Below are 13,190 nucleotides of genomic sequence, written 5' to 3'. Positions count from 1 at the left end.
TTGGGTTTCTGGGATCTTGATTATTATATGTCTAGGTGTAGATTTTTTTTTTATTGTGGCTAGTTGGGGTCCTATATGCCTCAGTTATCTGAATGTCAAATTCTTCCCCTCTGTTTGGGAAGTTTTCTGTCATTAATTCTGTGAACAGCTTTTTTAAGTCATTTGTATTTTCTCCTGGTACTTCATGTATTCCTATCAGTCTTATGGTATTCTTCTTTGTATCATATAGGAGTTGTTGGATCGATTTCTCATGATCCTTTTCTGTTTTTAAGAGACCTCTCTTTTCATGGTCACTGGCTGCAATTCTATCTTTTATATCTGAGAGTCTATCTTTGCATTCTTTTATTCTGTTGTGTACACTTTCAATGGAATGCTTAATCTCCTGGATATCTGTTTGAATCCGTTTTATGGATTCCATTTGTTTCCTATGTTGGGCATTTATTTTTTCCATTTCTTTCTTATGCTGGGCCTTCATGGCTTCTATCATGGTCCTGAGCTCATCTATTTTTCTGGCAGTTTCTGCTCTAGAGTCTGAATTGCCACTTTGATTTTGCTCAACATCTCTATGGTTATCTGGGAAATTATTTCTGTTTTGAATTTTTCTAGAGCCTGATCGATCTGTTTTGTTACTTCCTGTGCTTTGAGTTCAGGGTGTCCTGGTAGTTCACTATTGGCCTCTTCATCCTCATTTGCCCTACTGTTTGGCATTGGTGAACTGGAAGTCTGTCTTTGTGTCTTGCTTAAGTGTTTTCTCATTTTTATTTTTGTTGTTGGGCTGTCCTTGGTTTAATCTCTGGGTTATCACCCAAATCTTCCTGATATAGTTGCGCACTAGCTTCTGGGTCTCTAATGACCCAAAGACATTCTCATCTTCATAACATCAGAGAAAACCACTCATCAAATCAACCACAATCCTTTATCCCAATTGATACAATCAACAACACATTGTGATCAAGCACAGCTTGGAAACTGACCACCTGTGGTAGTCACTAGTCTATCACCCTTAAACCATTTGAATTAAATCTAAATCAAGAAGCAGTCCAGAACATGTCTGCAGTGAACAAACTTTTCAATATAGTTTATTTACCATTTAAGGGCTCAGACGGAACTAAGACGCAAGACCCCTGATCTCAGTTAGCTGATGGCTGAACCCCATGACGCTGACTGACCTCAGGCTGCAAGGCCCAGATTGAGTTCCCCAACCTTCTGAATGGTTGAACTCCACACCATTCTACTACAGGTTTCCCATTCCCTTTTTTTAAAGATGTTTAAAGTTGGGAACTCAGAAAAACATCCTTTATGACAACCTCTGCCTCTGCAGAGTGGGTCCAAAGACTGGCACAATCAGGAGGTCTGAGAGTGCATGTGGGGGTGGAGGGGGGTAAAGGGAGTTATGGGGATTCAGGGGCACCGACGCAGCTACCTTCCTGGTGCTGGAGATATGGTGGTTCCTAGTGGGAGAAGGCATGGCTCTCCTTCCTGCGGTGGATCGGGGCCCAGGCTACCTTCCTGGTGCTGGAGCAATGTATAAGTATCTTTATATACAATAATATCACAATTCCTATTGAAATCCCTACTTTTAGGTGAGCACAATGGCTGTTCTTAATTTTTAGATGAGGAAATCTTTGTTCAGAGAAGTCCAAATACACAGTCAGTAAGTGGTAAGTTTGAGCACTTACTTTATAATGTTTAGATTGCCTTCCCTTTTTATTAGCTAAACAAGTGTCAATTATATTAATATTTAATATATTTAATATTTTTGGACTTCAATTTCCTCATCTGAAAGCTGGGATTAAAGTCTATACCTAGGTGGTAGTGGTATCAGGATTTAATGGAATGAAAGTGTGGAGCGTAGTAAACATGGCTGGAATAGAGCAAACATGAAAAATGGCAAGGATGATGGACTAGTAATTATTTTCATTGATGGTATTATTAGAGGTACAAATAGTAGTAATTTTGTTGACATTTTAATCAACATCATTATCTAAACTTTACCTACACTTTAGTTTAAATATAGAATGAATTGAACATTGTAACTGCCACCTGTAGCTCTATTGATTATATGGGTAAGTAAATAGACAGACGTATTTATCTGTATAAACTTGGGGTCTCTGCCTATAGGTAAATGAAATGAAAGCTTTACTGTCCGAATTCAGTAAATGTTATTTATAATATAAAGTGTTACTTAAATAGCAATGTAATTTATTTTGGTAATATGAAATTTCTTTTTATGGATTAATTTATTTTATTATTTAAAAATCTAGACCCAGATGAAAATATTTATTATCCTGGGACTTTCTAAAAATATGAAAGACAGTTTATTTTTGCTCAGTCATTTCAGATGTCCTGCATATTTCTATGGAATCAGATATTGGAAGTTATTGATATAAACTATCTTAAATTTATTAGGATTGTTCATCTTCTCTAATTCTTTTTTTAAATTTTTTTATTGAGTTTATTGGTACATTTTAGGTATACAGTACAGTTACATTCATTGTTGGGATCTTGTACCTTTACATGACAGGTCTTGGTTCTCATTTTTTCATGTTGTCCCTGCCCTCCCTTCACCTCCTCCTCCCCTCCCCCTTTACAAACACTTTGTTTCCATCTTTTCATTTTTCTCACATTTTTTTTCTTTTCCATTATTACTTTTCCCCTACCGTTCCCACTTTCCCTACATCTTTAGCCCTTTTCTTCCCATTTCACAATGTCAGTTATCTCATTAGGATCTTATGTACTATCACAGTTTATTTACACCAGAGAAACTATTCAGTATTTACACATGTGTGACTTATTTATTTCACTTAGGAGTATATCCTCAATATGTATTCATTTTCCTATGAATGAATCTAATTTCTCATTCTTTATGGCTGAGTAATATTCCATTTTATAGAAAAACCACATCTTCTTTATCCAGTTTCCAACTGATGAGCAAATGGTCTGTTTCCAAGTTTTAGCTATTACAAACTGTAATAGCCACTACAAACATAGGTGTGCATATGTTACTGTGATATAATTCTTTTAAACATCTTCTTTAATTCTTTAGACATAGACTTATGAAAATATTTCATGGTATATTTTTTCTAGGAATTACACTGGGTTGCAAGTTTAAAACACGTGTTGTTGTTTTTATGTTGTTTTCAGGTAGTTCCATGAGCTCCAAATTCTTTCCTCCAATCGCAATGTCTTTCATTCTTCTTTGTCCAATTAATTCCCAACCATATTTAAAAATTCTACCTCTTTAAGAAATCCTATTGCCCCCTAACAGATTTTTTTTTAATGGTACACATAAAATTAGAGAATACTTTTGTTATGGCCTTTGCCACACTCTGCGGCAATGTTTTGCTTGTCTATCTCCCCAGTTGTCTTTTGTTGGTAGACACCTTTTGTTATTCAGTCTTAAAATCTCATTGTCTGACATATAAAACGCATTAAAAAATACTCTTGGGATCAATGAGTGGTAATACTTTAATTATTCTTCCCCTATATATTTTTCTTTATCAATTTTCTTGTATGTAGAATATATAAGGTCTTCTGTTTGTGCTCTAGAAAAGAATGTGCAAGAGACTCGCTTCTTGTACATAGACAAGTAGATACTTGTCCACATGCTTCAAATAATTTTAAGGTAAAAATGTTTCACTTATTCTGAGATATTCCTTTGGATTAATTAATATTAAGTTATTAATTGCATTTATAGCATGCTAGGAGAATTCTTTCTTCTGTTTTTGATATACTTCTTCCATATAACATGAAGCCTAAGGGATGGAATGCAAATTATTGAAACAGAGATTCTATTATATTTTACAGATAGAAGCTCATAATTTTTTTGAATATTTTAGGTTAGTTTTTTTTTTTCTTTCTTTCTTTCTTTCTTTCTTTCTTTCTTTCTTTCTTTCTTTCTTTCTTTCTTTCTTTCTTCTTTTTTTTCAGTACTGGGGATCAAACTTGGGACCTTGTGCTTCCAAGGCAGGCAGGGGCAGCACTGAGCTAAATCCTTGGCCCAGTTTTTTGCTTTTTTGTAAAATGAGATAGGAATCATCTAAGGCAGATTATCACAGATATACTTACAAAGACTGATGGCTATCTACATTAAAATTTTGTTTATTGCAATTTTGTACAGCACACTGGAGTATGCATTGAAAATTGAGCATACCTTAATGACATTGAACATATCCTCTTATATAACATAGCATTTCCTTCAAAGGACAGTCTTTATGGTGACCCTAGGAAGGTAATTAGTCCTGGCCTAATGCAATAATGTCATGGTGCTACTAATGACCCAAATTCTTTCAGTCTTCTTGTATCATCATGGTTTGTTGGTGGCTTCCTTTCTCAGAGCTTTTTGAATCACAAAATAGACAGACACGTGAGGTCCAGTTGTCATATTTGGGCAACAGATAGGAAAAGAGCAAGAAAGGACAAAAGACTTTTTCCAAGTTTTCCTGAAATCTTCTACAACCATTTCTGCTTATACTTTATTGACTGGCTTTTAATTTTGCATGAATCCTAATCTCAGTATTGTGTGTTTTTTAGCTTTCGGTATATTTCTGCTTTCCATAAGGTAGAAGGGAGAAGAAAAATACTAGTTAGGTGATTAGCAGACTGTACAATATTGGAGACTAATTCTTTCATCTTCATCAATCTGCCTCCAGATTTCAGCAAAGGAGTTGGCATTTGGCATTCCACCAGTGACTGCTGATATTTTAGAATGAGGGCAAGGATGGATGTCCTAGTCCAAAGTGATTCCAAATGTACCCGCTTATGTAATTCTTCTTTCAATTGGTAGTTCTTTATCATGGTTAATTTCTAAAGGCCAGCATTCATCATTTGCAACAGCCTACTACATAAAGACTATATAATGTTCTGCTGAAGCTTTGATCAAAGGTGGCAAGAAACAATAGAAGTATTTTGATTTGTCTCAGTACTGTTGATTGCATGGCCATTGTTTATTAATTGTAATACTTCACACAAAAAATTAGAATTCTGTCTTCACTTGAAGAATTAAAGATGTTGGCTATATTAGATCCAGGTTGAGACCAAGCAGCAATCAGGAGCAGTCCATGGATCCTCTAACCTTACCACAGTCCTCACAAAGTCACACTAGTCATCTGTCTGACCTCTCTGACCCAGGATATCTGTGCTTTGATCTGTGCCCCAGATACTACATATTGTGTAGACAGATGCTTTGTTTGCTGCTCAGGATTTAACTTGTATGGACAATTTTTAGTCTGTACAATTTTCCTTCTTATCAGGTCTGAACCTGTTTGCTTTACTCAACAGAAACAGCTTTCAAAATAGAAGTATCATAGGAAAATTCTAAGCTTTTTTTTAACTAAGCAATAGCATAGAGTATATGGCATAATTTCTGGACTGGCTAAGAATTGACTGTTTTTGGAATCATTAGAAGGTAACATTGTTATTCACAAAAATGAATTCTAATGAGAGGAATCTGCAGTTAAAAAAATGTAGGTTTTTCAAACTTAAATGATATCAAATGTCTGTTATTTTGTTTAAAAAGCAAACCTATTTGCCTACTCATTAGTAAGTTTCCACATGTGTTACTTTTTTCACCTGGGGATGGGTAGAATCACCAGAAGATTCTGTGTAAACCTTGGGATGTTCATTAAGGAACTAAAAATATCCACCAATAGGTTCAGTTCAATATTTAAACAGTAAGGAATCTTGTTATAAAGTCAGATTCTTAGACATAAATATCTAAGCCCAGTTATGTTGACTTGACTAGATAATATACCCTGGGAATATTTTAAGAACTCAAATTGACCATGGCTTCAGATATCAGGTAAAACCATTATCTTATGAATAAATAACAAAAGTACTATCCTGTTTTGCATCCCAGTTGTGCTTGGGAGCTACACTTCATAGTCCTAACATTTTCATTTAGCATGGAGGTACCTCTTCCTAGCTGCCACATTTGCCTTTTCTATCACATTGAATTTATATGACATTCAGCACTCTCATAATAATTTTCATTCCAGCACATTCCACTTCTGTAGACATTGGTTAAATGCCTATCAAATTTAAGTATATTTTAACAAACTAATAGCTTCCCTTTCCATAACAGAATGTTTTAAAATACTTATATGGTGCTGAATAATTTAGTCCAGTTATATGCTGACAAGACTAAACAAACTTTCTCTAAAGTTCTGGGTTTTTTCATTTTGTTACTTTACTCTGAGCAAGCAAATAGAGATGAGCTATGAGATTTTAGGACTTTGACTTGAAACATGATCTAGTTGACTTATAAAATTTGAGATGTTGACAAAATGTGCAGTCAATATTCAAATAAATGCAGTTATTTCATTGTATGTCAACAGAGAAGGTGAAAAGTGCAACTTAACTGGCTTGGTAAGATTGGAAGGAGGGGCTGGGAACAAGCAAGAGACAACAAAGAGATAGTTGGTAAGATTTAGTGGCTTGCTTCAGCAGGGGTGGTGAGAAGGCAGTGTGACAAAGTTCAGTCGGGTCAAACAAAGTGCAGAAACTTCCTCATAGACATTGAAAGGAGAGTCACGGCATGGACATAAAATGCTTAAATGTCGTAATCGTGAGACAGCCGAAATGATAGTCGATGTGCTGTTTCTGTCTAATCCTGCTGTTCCTTTTGATCCAAGAAGTAGAGAAATCACCTTATCTCTCATGTACCGGGATGATATAATTAAAATAGGACATGTTTTTGAAGTGAAGTCTTTAAAGGCTTCAAAGAAGATGTGGAGTGTTGTAAGATCAGCATATGTCTACTTCTCAAAGGCAGTTATGAGGACACTTATTTAACAAAGACATCCTTCTAAGGGGGGGGACTGCCTCTGTAACGACAGAGTGTAAACATAATGTCTCTTACATTACATACATCACCTAAGATACATAGTTTACTCACTGAGCTAGATCTTGGCAAAAAGATGAGACAATTTTTTAATCTTCTATTAGAAGACATTCATTGGGCAAAAAGGTACCCAATTTTCATTATATCCTCAAATCAAACTACATCTGCACATTACCATATGTTGAAATAAATACTTTATTTTTCTTTTGCAAGGTGCAGCGTTTGTTTCAAATGAGATGATATCTATTATTTTGCATATGCAGCTGTTTGGCTCTCCTTTTGTATCTGACCCTATAGTTGACCTTGGAGGTGGCTTGCTTTAACCGTGATGGATGCACCAAAAGATTTATTTTTGTCATCTAAGAGTTGAATCCTAGGCTATTGGGAGCATAAAAACTGCTTATTGAAAGTAAGCTTGGCAAACCTTTGCTTTCAAATAATCTTCCAGAAGCTCATCTAATTTTGCTAATTAGCAGGAGATAAAATATACCCACATTGTCCTTTGCAATGACTTGAACCCTCTGCCCTTACTTGATGATAATTGTATTAAGTATACATGTATTTATTGCACTGAATATTAATTAACATTATTTTAAGAAGATTTTGATACACATTCAAATACATTCATGAAATTAATTATTAATTTCACACAACTACATTAACATCTCTTTAAATCTAGAAGAAATAACAAAGGTGAAATGATTTTTAACTTGCTGATCTACAAAAAATATTTGAGTGTACTCTGATTATTGAAGCCTGATTTTAATAATTCAAGAATGAAAGAGCAGTTATTTATGTGAGAAGCAAAAGGAGACCATTCAACTAGTACTGACCTTGTCACTGGAAATTAAGCTCCTTTGCCGAATCTAAAAATCAAAGCTTAAAAGGCCACTCTCTCCATAATATTTCATTAACTTTTCGAAATGAAATACCTATTGATTAGATTTTCTTTCAGATAATAAATTCTACATGTCTACTCTGTCACTTCAATTACAGTATTTACCTGTACACAAGGAAAATGTTTTTACATCTGAAATTAATATACTTTTTCAAAGTAGCATACTGTAAAGGATCAGAGGGTATCATTTTTTGTTTTTGCTTGTATTCTTTCTCTTCCAGTGTTTTGCTTAAATTATAGTTTTCTGTCTAAATGGCTCCCCTCTCCCTATCCTTAACAAGATCCTATTCATTCTTCAAAGCCTAGTTCAAATGTTACTAACATTATAAAACTTCCTGAGCTCTTTTTCCATAGCAAAATAGTCCTCCTCTTTCTCTGGGCTCTGACAGCCCTACTGGCACACACTCTTGGTGTCATCATTATTGTGCTGTGTTACCTCTGCCTTCTGTTAACTTCTAAGCCACTTAATGGTTCATCGCCATATTTCCAAGTGTACTGCCTGCCTTGTGGCAGGGATATAGGGTTGTTGAATTTAGTGGTACACATTTGGGAAGTTGGAGTGTTTGTTTTGACTCTTTTTTTTTTTCTACTTCTGCTCATAGAAATCAACACAACTTCAGGAATCTTTATCTTTTCACAGTTTACATGAAATATCTCACATCTGGCAACTATCACCTCTGGCCTCCATCGTAAATAACATTCAAAGTTATTTTACTTCCTTTATTAAAGGGAAGCTAAACGGAGTGGCAGACTTTGCTGGCCAACTTCTAGCAAGGAAATAAAAGCCAATCTGACGTCAGAAGATTGTATATGTTACTGATACAGTGTGTTCAGTGTTCTTGAAGGATCAAACAGAGTTAATGTTGAACTCATTTTTCCATCTTCTTCAATAGCGTCTATTCAGAATAAAGGTTTTTTTGGTGTTAGCACACTGTACAGTGAAATGCTTTGGGGCTGGGCATGTCCTTCTGACACATTTATCCTAAACTATGCAACAGTACTGAACTTGCCTTTAAGAAAGGACATGATGTGAACTTTTAAGGGCACCTTAACAAATGATGGTATGGAGCTAGATTTTATTTTGTAGTTCTTATAGCCTTTATTCAGTATTTCTGAATCCTCAGGCACAGGGAAAAGTTTGTAAGCATTGGTATAGAATTTGGCTGGGAGAACTAAAGTCCACTGGTCCACAGATCATCTCATACAGGGGAGGTTTCTAGAAATGCATTCCAGCAAGTGTCTTCAAGTGACACAAGCTGAACCCTTCACTGGGCTCCTGTGTTGTGAATGACTTGCTGCTTTTTTGTCTACTTTAGGTGGGAGGTGGGGGGCTTCCGTGTACTTCCTGATGAGAAAGTTAGTGAATATTTTCACTATTCTAAGGGGAATTCACAAAACCATGCTACATATGTTAGATTCCATGCTCTAGTTTTCATCATTCTGGATCTAGGGCTGTGTTGCCTGAAAATCTGAGCTGTGTAGAGTGTGAAGAGCTGTTACCGTAGGACCCACAGTCTGCAAGAAAACTTTGATCTATACTAAGTGTGTCTTGATGTCCCTGGGATGAAGGAGCTGGCAGAGAAGGAGAGAAGCAGTAGAGAGGGGCTATGGAAATACCCTCAGGAAAAAGTCCCACGGTTGAATCTTCTTGTTATAAGAACAAGTTTTTTTTGGCATACTGGATCCTTGGTGTGAGCCTGACCTCCTCTTCCTGCAATAGTGGCAGGAAAGTTTTGGTTCTGAGTATCTAGTATGCTCAATATTTAAAGAGAAGCAGTGGCAGAGACGTGGAAGATGGCACAGCAGAGGACAAAGGACCCTGCAATCTGCATCAGGTGCCTTTCTTCTACTCATTGTCTGGGACTTTGGTAAGGGGCATAAACTCTCAGAGGTCAATTTGTTCATTTGTCAAATAATAAGTGTATTTCCTACTCTCAGAGTTTCCTAAGTGAATTTGTAAGAGAGCTTGTCTACAAAAATACTTCAAAACATGTGAAAATTTTTTTGACCAAACAGAAGTAAATGTATATAGCTGAGCATATGTGTCTGAAAATCCCTCAGCCTTAAAAGTGATTTTCTTAAAGGAGAAATGTGTGTCTTCTTTTCTCATACTTTGACCATACCTATGATTCTGACTACTTCTAGGGTGGATTGCTGTGGACATTGACTCTGTTATCACAATAGAGTGCATTTGGTTTCCCCATTGGTGAATCAGGAACAATAATACCCACCTCCCAGGGTCATTGTGAGGATGAAACAAAGCAATCTATGTGAGCACAGAACACTGTGGGAGTTCACTGAACATTCGTTCCTATACTCTTTCCTCTCCACCCCCATCCCTCTACTCTAGTGAAATAAAATCCTTCTTGTATAACTCACGGAGCCCCAGGAACACATTCCTGCAAACCATGGAAGAAAGAAATACTTTGCCCTATCTTTTCGGAAAGTGCAGGGCTTCAGCTGGTCTGATGGCAGAGTTGTGCTCCTGACTGCCTTTTGGTCAAAAGAAATTTCAGTTTGTTGAAAAATAGCCAAAGAGGCCCTCTTCCTTTGCATGGGAAAGCAGACATTTTTTGTTCATCCTCCAAGTCCTTCTTGCACAGATTACTGTCAAGCCCAAGCACTTTATTTATAAAAATGCCAACATCCTCTGATTATTTGGCGAATGACCATGCTGCTGTCAGTGTAAAAACAGCACATAGAGTATAAAAACAATCTCCATTTTTATCATGCCTGTCATAGCTGGGAGGCCTTGGAACAAGGATGCATTGTTTGGGGAGACTGAAGAGGCAATGCTCAGGTCTGTTGGTGGCCTCCTGGGCAGAGGACTGTGGTCACATTTGGCAAACAGTAACATGGTCTCTTGCTGAAAGATACCCATCTTGCCATAAATTAAATTCTGGGTTTAATATTGAGATCTTGACATACTGCTGTTTTTAGATAAGCGTTTGCTGGTCTGTCTGTCTGCCTCTGCCTCTCCTAATTCATAGGCCTTCTAAATGCCAGGAAAATAGACCCAGTCAGTGGTGATACAACAAAAGGAAGTACAACTTTCACTGATGAACTTCTAATAACTTCATATTTTATTGCCTGATGGAACTCACAAATAAAGTCTCTAAGAACAAAAATGCACACAATACAATAGGGAAGAAAGGAAAATAAATGATGGTCTCTTACTGAACATTGGCTTCTCTTCTTCTCAATGTGCTTGTTTCTGGGGTCAAAATGGTTCTTAGGGGCAGTAGTTCTTCCTGGCTTAGTTACTGTTCAGGAGCATATGAGTGAAAGCATCTGATCACTCTGCAGGTCCTTGCATATCACGATATTACATGTTTTTTTCTAGAGAACCATGTTTTAAAAATTTTTCCCCTAACACATGTTCCATCCTTGAGCTGCTTAAAGAAGGAATGGGTGTCATTTACCTTTAGTAATCATTCATTGGCATTGCTGTATTTTTTTTTTCTGTTTTGGATAGTGAAACACTCTTCTAGAAAGAATTAATCATATGATATTTTAATTCTCAAATAGGAAACTTACTTTTTAAAAATTATTTTTATTTTAATGTAATAGAAGTAGATATTCATAAAAATATAAAAGCTGTTCTATGACAAAATAATTTTTCATAACAAAAATAGAGAACAATAGCAAATACACTGTATTCCATGATCTTAAAAATATATTTTTTCATTTGCTAATATAGCACTCATTTCTTAATACTACTGTACCTTTAACTTCATTTATTAGGTTATTTAGTTGATCCTACAGTCATGATCAGGCTTGGAAAAACAGCTTGAAGTGACTTTTAATGAATAAATTCCTCACACCTAGACCTTTTGGAGAGATTAATGACGTGTGCTCAGAGAGGTGGTGGTAGGGAGGTTAGCACTGATATGGGAAATCTAATCTAAAGCAAAAGACAAAGCTCTTGATCCTCTTTATGAATGTGTAAAATAAGACTGAATTTTTGCATCTAAGACCACTCTGGTCAGATAGATGTAATTCTTATCCCTGTATTAACAAGTTTCATAACCTCTCGATAGTGAGGAAGAAAGAAAAGAAAAATTTGGGTCTAAACAACATAGTAGGGTTAGAAATAATCACAATGCCACCTAAAAGGAAGTACACACAGACATAGCTAAACCTCATGCTAAATGAAAGTGTTGTGTCACTCAGAAAGAAAGTCAGTGGTCTTCTTTGATACAAAAATACTGTGCTATGCTAGGGATGTAGCTCAGTGGTAGAGTGTGTGCTTATCATGTACAAGGCCTCAGGTTCAACTCCCAGCACTGGAAAAAAAATATCATGTTGATGGGTGAGTGGGTTACATATAGAGAAACAAATATTATTTTGTAAGATCATGTAACAAAATGTAGACATTTGGAGAGACGCTTGGACCTTAATGATCTCAACTCTGGAAAGGAAACCTTAGAAATTATAATGTCTTTAGTGGCAGTTGTAATCTCTAGAAAGAACTCCAGTTGCATTAGTTTGATGATTACGATGGGAATATTAGGGATGTCTTTCCTTTCCAATTATATCTCTCCTACTATCTCTTCCTGTAGTCCTACATGTCATGTTCTAGTGACATTCAGTTTATTTTGTCTCTGTGCTTGTGTCTGAACCTCACTGTATCTTGGCTTTGTTCTTACTGTTCTTGTTTTCCCTCCCTCCTGAAATGTCACCCCAAAGTCCTCTCTGAACTCCTCCAAGCTCCTCCAAGTCTCCCTCCACCAAACCACAAACCTCTTTGGTTATATACTCCCTCTATCTGAAATAGCATCCGCTCGTTCTTCAAGGCTCTGCTTAGCTGCTTACTTTCCCTGTGGTACAGTGTCTAATCAGACAGTTGAACGAGATGTAAAGGCTTTTCTATTCCGGCAATAATTTCTATATTCTGTTTAGCATTGCATGGTTTACTTTTTGATTTAGTGATTTATGCTATTTGTATAACTTACAGCTGTACCTCAAGCATAACGGTGCCTCAAGTACGAATGCTGGGGAAATCGCATGATAGGAACTGACTTCCTACCCTGGCATGGTCATACTGATCAAGTGCAAATCAGCTTGGAAGCACAGAGCCCTTGTTGAGACCTCTCATGAGGGCCCTTCTAAATGTGGTGCATCTTTTTTCCGCTAAGCTATTTAGCCCCTCTGTGTCTCAGATTTGATAGGCTTCGTTATTTCCTGGTTGTTTATAATATCAGTAATAATATTTAAATACATAAGTATCACCTGCACAGAACTTAGAAAACAATATCACCAAAGGTCAGCTACTTCTCTATCATTTGGTCAGAATGTCTCAACTTTTTTTAGCCTATGTCTTGTGATAACCAAGGCAGGGGAAAAACTAAACAAAACTCTTCCTTCAGTGTTATTCAAAATTTTACACTAAATATATACTCAATAAAAAAGTAAAACACCCTGAAATTTGTTTTTGTTTTTTTTTTTTTT

At 36.2% G+C, this 13,190-nt stretch overlaps 1 protein-coding gene across 6 annotated transcripts in view; it reads left to right on the top strand.

Annotated features, from left to right (window-relative positions):
• Positions 1-13,190, top strand: part of Mecom (MDS1 and EVI1 complex locus) — a 548,121-nt gene that overhangs the window by 314,479 nt on the left and 220,452 nt on the right. The window lies entirely within an intron of this gene.

The sequence above is a fragment of the Fukomys damarensis genome, unplaced genomic scaffold, assembly GCF_012274545.1.
Source record: "Fukomys damarensis isolate Sample0158 unplaced genomic scaffold, DMR_v1.0_HiC HiC_scaffold_12, whole genome shotgun sequence".
NCBI lineage: Eukaryota > Metazoa > Chordata > Mammalia > Rodentia > Bathyergidae > Fukomys > Fukomys damarensis.
The sequence above is the reverse complement of the archived record's forward strand: the minus strand, read 5'-3'. Positions and strand labels throughout refer to the sequence as shown.